This window comes from Platalea leucorodia (genome assembly GCF_965183815.1).
Source record: "Platalea leucorodia genome assembly, contig: HAP1_HAP1_SCAFFOLD_66, whole genome shotgun sequence".
In the NCBI taxonomy this organism is placed as follows: domain Eukaryota; kingdom Metazoa; phylum Chordata; class Aves; order Pelecaniformes; family Threskiornithidae; genus Platalea; species Platalea leucorodia.
This window is the reverse complement of record NW_028121447.1, coordinates 36,711-43,267: the sequence shown is the minus strand read 5'-3', so window position 1 is coordinate 43,267 and position 6,557 is coordinate 36,711.

Genomic DNA, 6,557 nt, shown 5'->3' with positions numbered 1-6,557 from the left:
TAACACCAAAAAAGGTGACATTTAGATGTAACACTGACTCTGAGAGGAGAAATTACACTTCTGGAAAGAAGTGTTTCTCCCCAGCCGAGGGATGGAACATCAGTGGTTGCTTCAGCCTGTTTCACAGCAGGTTCCCCTGGAGCCCCAGGGACACCTGGAGGGAGCCCAGAGGGGCAGAGAAAGTGCTGCCTTGGGCTGGGCCTCTGCTGCTGAGCTGGGCCGGGCTCCTGGGATGGAGGGAGCTCCTGGCAAGTGGGCAGCACTGCAGAGAGACAGCTCTGCCCAGGAGCAGCTCCTCTGCAAAGCGCAGCAGGGCTGAGGGCACTGCCTGCAGGCACTGAGGACAGACAAGAGGAGTGAGAGAGGTTAAAGGCAGTCTGGGGTGAGAGGACAAGTGAGAGCTCGCTAAGGGAGAAATCTTCACAGCCCTTGACATGGTAAGTGTTAGGCTGCAGGGCAATGCAGATGAGTTCCTGGAAGTGTCTCCTAGATCTGGCACATGCCACAGCTGACAGGACCTGTCGGGGTGGCTCTCCTGGCTTTTCTGGTGTGGAGGAGGAGGACGTGCTCCAGAGCAGGGACTGCCTGCTGCACCATCAGAGGGACAGGGCATGATGGCTCCCTCCTCCCAGGGATGGCTGCAGGGGTGCCAAGCTGGGTGTGCATGCAGGGTTGTCCTGGGCTCCGAGCAGGGTCCCTGCACGCCAGGGGGTTGTGTGCCATGACAAGGACTCTGCTGCCTGCCAGGGTCAGCACTCAGCCTGCCTGGGGATCTCCCCATGGTGCTGTGGGGAGAAGCTGCGGGTGGAAGGAGTGACCCCTGGCAGGGCAGAGCAGGGTCCTTCTGCTCTCAAGAGGGTGCTGTGTGGCTCAGAGGCTCCTCACAGGTCCAGAACACCCCCAGGGCATTTCCAAGGGGATGTTTCAAGAGGAAGGTGCAGGCAGGGGCTACCTGGAAAGGAAGGTGCTTCCCTTAGTCTTCAATTTCATGCTGTGGGGGTGTACAGGGAAAAGGAGCTGCCACTTTTGAGAAGCAGCTGGGATTCTTGACCCGTTACATGGCACGATCAGAAGGTCTGCTAGGAACCTCATAAACTGCCTTCACCTACCCCTCAGCCTACAGGCAGCACCACCATCACCTTTGCTGGCAACATCACGGTTTGTCTGACCTGCTCTTTATCACCTGCAAGCAGGGAGATGTGCCTAGACAGTGCCCTCCCACGAGGAGTTTTGTGTGAGGCAGAACCGAGCACACGAATGGTGGGATGGGGTCTCTCAGAATTTGCTGTGAGGAAAACAATGTGGGGCAGGGAAGCAGGTGGAAAAGGTCCGGGAAGCAGAGGGGTGGGCAGGGAAGAAGAACAAACTAAAAATGGCAATTTCAGGGGAAGGAGAATTGGGAAAACTCCCTGTCACCCCTTCCAGCGCAGACACCTTCCTCTGAGCAAGCCCCCTTGCATCCTCTCTGACCCAGCAAAGTCTCTGCCCTCGTGGCTGTGGGGCACAAGGCATCGGCCACCCCCTCTGCAGCCAGAGCTCCAGCAGAGGAGAGGTGCCTCTCTCCAGCCACGCACCCATTTCCCTCTGCAGAGCACAGGGGCTGAGAGGTGCTAAGGCTATGGAAATGGTGTCGAGCAGCTCTATGTGGGCAGGTGAAAGATGCCCAGTGTGTCCTTGCCTAGAAGGGAAGTGTGGAGGCCACCCTCAGGAAAAGAGGGAGAAGTTTAGAAGTCTGAGCTTCTCAGATGCCTACCTCAGGGAAGTGGGGCCTCTTGTGTTTTGTGTCTGTTTTGCATTTGGGTGTTTTGTTTTCATTCTTTTCTCCTATGTGCAGATCTTCAGGGCTGTGCTAATGCTCCCCTCTGAGCAGGGATGCCACAAAGCCTTTTCCACGTGCCTCCCTGTTTATCATCACTGCCATGTTTGCCTACCTGAAGCCCCTCTCCATCTCCTCTCCATCCCTGAATCTAGTGGTGGCAGTCCTGTACTCTGTGGTGCCTCCAGCAGTGAACCCCCTCATCTACAGCCTGAGGAACCAGGAGCTCAAGGAGTCCGTTAGGAAAGTGATTTCATGGCTGTTTTTCAATAGCGAGAAACTTCCCAACACTCCCCACGCATGAATCCCAGGCTGTCTTGTTCCAGGCCTGTACTTTGTGTTGTTGTTTTTCTTTTAATTATCGTGAGCATGATTAGCATGATCTCGTCAGAGCTGACTCTCTCATATCATCTCTGTAATAAAATCCGATTTCTCTGGTCCACTGCCTGAAAGCTGGGCTCTTCTTCCAAAGCTGGCGAATGGTACATACCCAAGGCTGTCCTGCACGTGAACTGGTCGATGATGTCTTTACAGAGGGCAGTCTGGACCTGGACAGGTTTGGGCTCATATTTGAAATCCAACTACATGGGGGAACCACCAAGCCCTTCCCAGGCTCACACATGCCCAGGGCCTGGCAGACCCCAGAGCAGAGCTGTCTGTGAACCTCTGTGTGGGACACAGTCGAGCCTGGGTAGGGGCTGGGTGCTGGGGAGGGCTGCCAAAGCAGGAGGGGGGCAGGGAGATGGGGCATTGAGGTCTGTTGTGCAGACCACACCAGGGAAATGCTTCCCCACCCTGAATGCACCTTGCCCTGTGTGGTGCCTGCACAGTTGGGCTGTGCGGCTGCACGTGGGGCAGTGGGGCTGGTGCAAGGATGGGAATGCGAACAGGAGACATGATGCTCCCTGAAGCTCCTGCACTGCTAGGACATAAAAATGACTGCCAACCCACAGCCAGGCAGGGCTGTTGCCTCGGTCACTGCGATGACTCTGGGAACCCAGGAGACAACAAGGGTGGGAGGTCTGGGGTGGACACTTCCAGCGCCAGCTCTGCCAGCAGCCCCTCTGAAGACAGAGCAGCTCCCCACAGCCGCGACAGGACTCGCTGCTGCTCATGGGCTCAGGGGTGTCTTGGAGGCTGCAGCCACTGGCACCACCTGTCAGGAGCCCCAAGGCACACGGTGAGTGTTGGTTCCCTGCGCTGCAGCTCGCCGTGCCTCCCCTCCTGTGCCACTGTCCTCTCTCAAGAGCACCACCAGCTGCATTACTGCCTGCCTGGGTGTGAAGGGGACCTGCTGGAGGTCTTCTCTGCTGACCCCCATGTCCCATGGCTCTGTCCCAGCAATAGCTCACAATCACGACCACGGTCCTTCTGCAGTTCCATCTCTCTGCTTGGAGCTGGACACCACAGCCTGCCTGCATGGTCCCAAAGGGTCCCAGTGAGGCTGAGCTTAGACAGGAGGTTGTGACTGTCCTTGGTCTGGGTAGTTGTGATGATCTGGGTGGGCACCATGAAGGGAAAGAAGGGACAAGGGACAAGAAGGACAAGAAGCAGGAGGGGAAATTTCAGATTAAGACAAAGAAAGAAAAGAAGAAAAAAAAATCTATCTATCTCTCCACCTATGTATCAGTCTATCTCAGCCCAGGATACTGGTGGCCGCCTTTGCTGCAGGGGCACATGGAGGGCTCCTGTTCAGCTTGTTGTCCACCGGAAAACCAGGGTCCTTCTCTGAAAAGCTGATTTCTAGCCAGTTGGCCCTCAGCATGTCCTGGTGGACAGTGTTTTCCCTGCCTGGGCATTTCCCTTTGCTGAAGTTTCATGAGGTTCCTCTCTACCCATTCCTCCAGCCTGCTGATGTCCCTCAGAATGTGTCGCAAATGGATAACTTAGAACACATAAGGAATCACCATCCATGGTGTCAGCAAAAGTGGTTTTAATATGATGTTGTAAAAGTGCGACTTAAGAAAGTTTGATGGCAAGGTTCACTCTATAAATCACCGTGTGGAAGAATCATACAAAGGGATATTGAGTTTCCCTTTCATAAAAGTGAGTACAGGGGGTGAGCAATGACAGAAAAATCCAAGTACATGTTTCCTCCAGTATGCTAACGTACCCATAAGTTGTTGCAATTCTTTACTAGACTGGGGCATCTGCAATTTTTCTGCAATCCACCAAGTACCTAAAAATTTTACTTCTCTCCTTGGACCCTGACATTTTTCAAGGGGAATGTCAACTTCTGCTTTATCTAGTGCTTGCCACACTGCTGCTGCCACTTCCCCCACTTTTTCAGGGAAAGTTCCTTCAGTCAGAATATCATCTATATAGTGGTACAGTTTCACATCTTGAGGGAGTGAGACTGTTTGTAACAGTTCAGCAAGTGCAGCATGAGCAATTGTGGGTGAATGTCTATACCCCTGTGGGAGTCTGTTAAAGGTTTATTGCATACCTTCCCCAGTAAAAGCAAATTTTTCTTTATCTCCCTCCTGCAAGGGGACCATAAAGAACATATCTTTCACATCTAGCACTGCCATCCATGGGTGTGCAGCTGCTTGTAGCGTGGCTGTTAAAGTTGCAGTATTAGGTACTGCAGCCGTTAGCAGAGCTGTGTTAGCATTTAGGCACCGATAATCAATTGTCAGGCGCCATCTCCCATTCGGACTGGCCAGACTGGTGAATTGTATGGGTTCTGGAAATAATGTGCCATTTTTCTAAGTCTGCTATTACTTAAGAAATCCGGTTTTGTGCCACAGCAGCAATCGGGTGTAGCAGTACATTAGTAACCTACGAATCAGGGAGTGCAGGGGCAGCGTGGAGTACACACACTGTAGTCTCCCCATTTTTATCAGGGTTAGGGTTAATATTTGAACTGAAGGACCACACGCTGCCATCCTGCAGGCGCCAGGTTCGGCCATTCAAAACATCAAAACCCAAAATATTTTCATTGTGATCTTTGATTGCAAAGTGAGTAGGTAGCATGCGCTTCTCGCCTGGGAGCCTTAAATTCACTTTCACGGTTTGGCAAATAGGACTTGCTCCGTTACCTCCAGTAATTTTATCTCTTTGCCATCCAGGTTTTACACCCAGCATCTCGGCATCCGGTTGTGTTAACATTGAAATTTGTGCTCCTGTATCTATTAGAAATTTCACCAGTCGTCATCGAGGACCAACTGGAATCAAAATATATGGCCCATTATTATTATTTATCCATTGAAAGGATTCCACTTGGCAGACAGGAGGCCCAGTTGCTGTCCTGGCATTACCTGGTTTTTGACCTCATGTTTTGCAGTTCATCCCTAAGGGGGAGGAAAGGGTTATCGCTCTGTCTTGGAGCGTGCAATGGCGCCGGAGTACTCAGAGGACGCTCTTTCATTTCACCATCATCACATTTCTGAAATGCTTGAATTAGACTCAGGATAAAATATAGAAAAGTGCGACTTAAAAAAGTGTGATGGCAAGGTTTGCTCCATTAATTACTGCATGGAAGAACCATACAAAGGGAAATTGAGTTACACGCGAGTTAAACTGATTCACAGAGAGACCAGAGATGTAAAGAGTCAGGAAGACCCTCCCAATGAGTCACAAGGTTGAGAGTAGACCCCCTTCCTTTCTAAACTCCCGATGGAGCCCAGGTGCGGCTAGGTGCAATCTTAGTCTCAGACTTGCACAATGGTTTACGTCTAAGGGAAACAAACCAGACCCTGCTCTGCTGGTCCTTCACGTCTCTCCCAGGAGGCCTGGCTGTGGGAGGAGACGTTCTTGGGTGCCAAGGACTGAATTCTCCCATGAGCGTCCATGACACTGCTGTGTGCCCCAGACCTGCACACTCACACACTTGAGCTGCTCACAAGGGTTTTCCTCTCCTGGGCATTTCTCTGGGCATGTTCTCTAGAGCCACTTTGAAAGAACACCTAAGCCTTCAGGCACTGCCCTGAGAAGATCCTTTCTCATAGAATAATCATAGAATCATAGAATCGTTAAGGTTGGAAAGGAACGCTGAGATCCTTGAGTCCAACCTCTTAACCTAACTGCCTGGTCCGCCTCTAAACCATGTCCCTAGGCACCATATCCATATCCACACATTTTCTGAATATTTCGAGGGATTGTGATTGTACCATTTCCCTGGGCAGTCTGTTCCAATGCCTAACCACTCTCTCCGTGAAGAAATTTTCCCTAATAGCTAATCTAAAATGCTATTATGGAGGCCAGCTCTGTCACAGAGGTGCCCATTGCCCGTCCCTGCCTGCGGGCACAGGACTGCCGCACCACAGGACTGTGACCAAGCTGCCAGAGCACTCCAACCGTGCACCAACACAAGGGCTAAGAAGGAGAAAGAGAAAGTGGAAGTGGAAAGAGAGCAGCTTGGGAAAGACCAAGAACTGGTGCTCCCTGGCAGTGCTGCTGTGCCAGGGCTGTTTTTCCTCTCCACCTCTGCACCAAGGTACTCCACCTGCAGCTTTACAAAGGTCTGAGGAGAAGGATCTTAGAAAACAAGTCGCTGCAGGGTCGTTTATTTTGTTTAAAGACACAGAGAGCATGGCTCCTCATGTACACAGTCCGTGGATCACAAAAAACAGGTGGATATTGAAACAGAAGCACGAGGAAGAAAGGCACTTTTTTGTGGACAGCATTATTACAACTAAGAAAGGCTAAAAACAAAGTACCAAAGAAAGTCTCAGCCTGTAAGGAGTTCCATTATGAGTGCAATGAGATTTGCAGAAGAAGATGGGCAGTTCATTGCTGC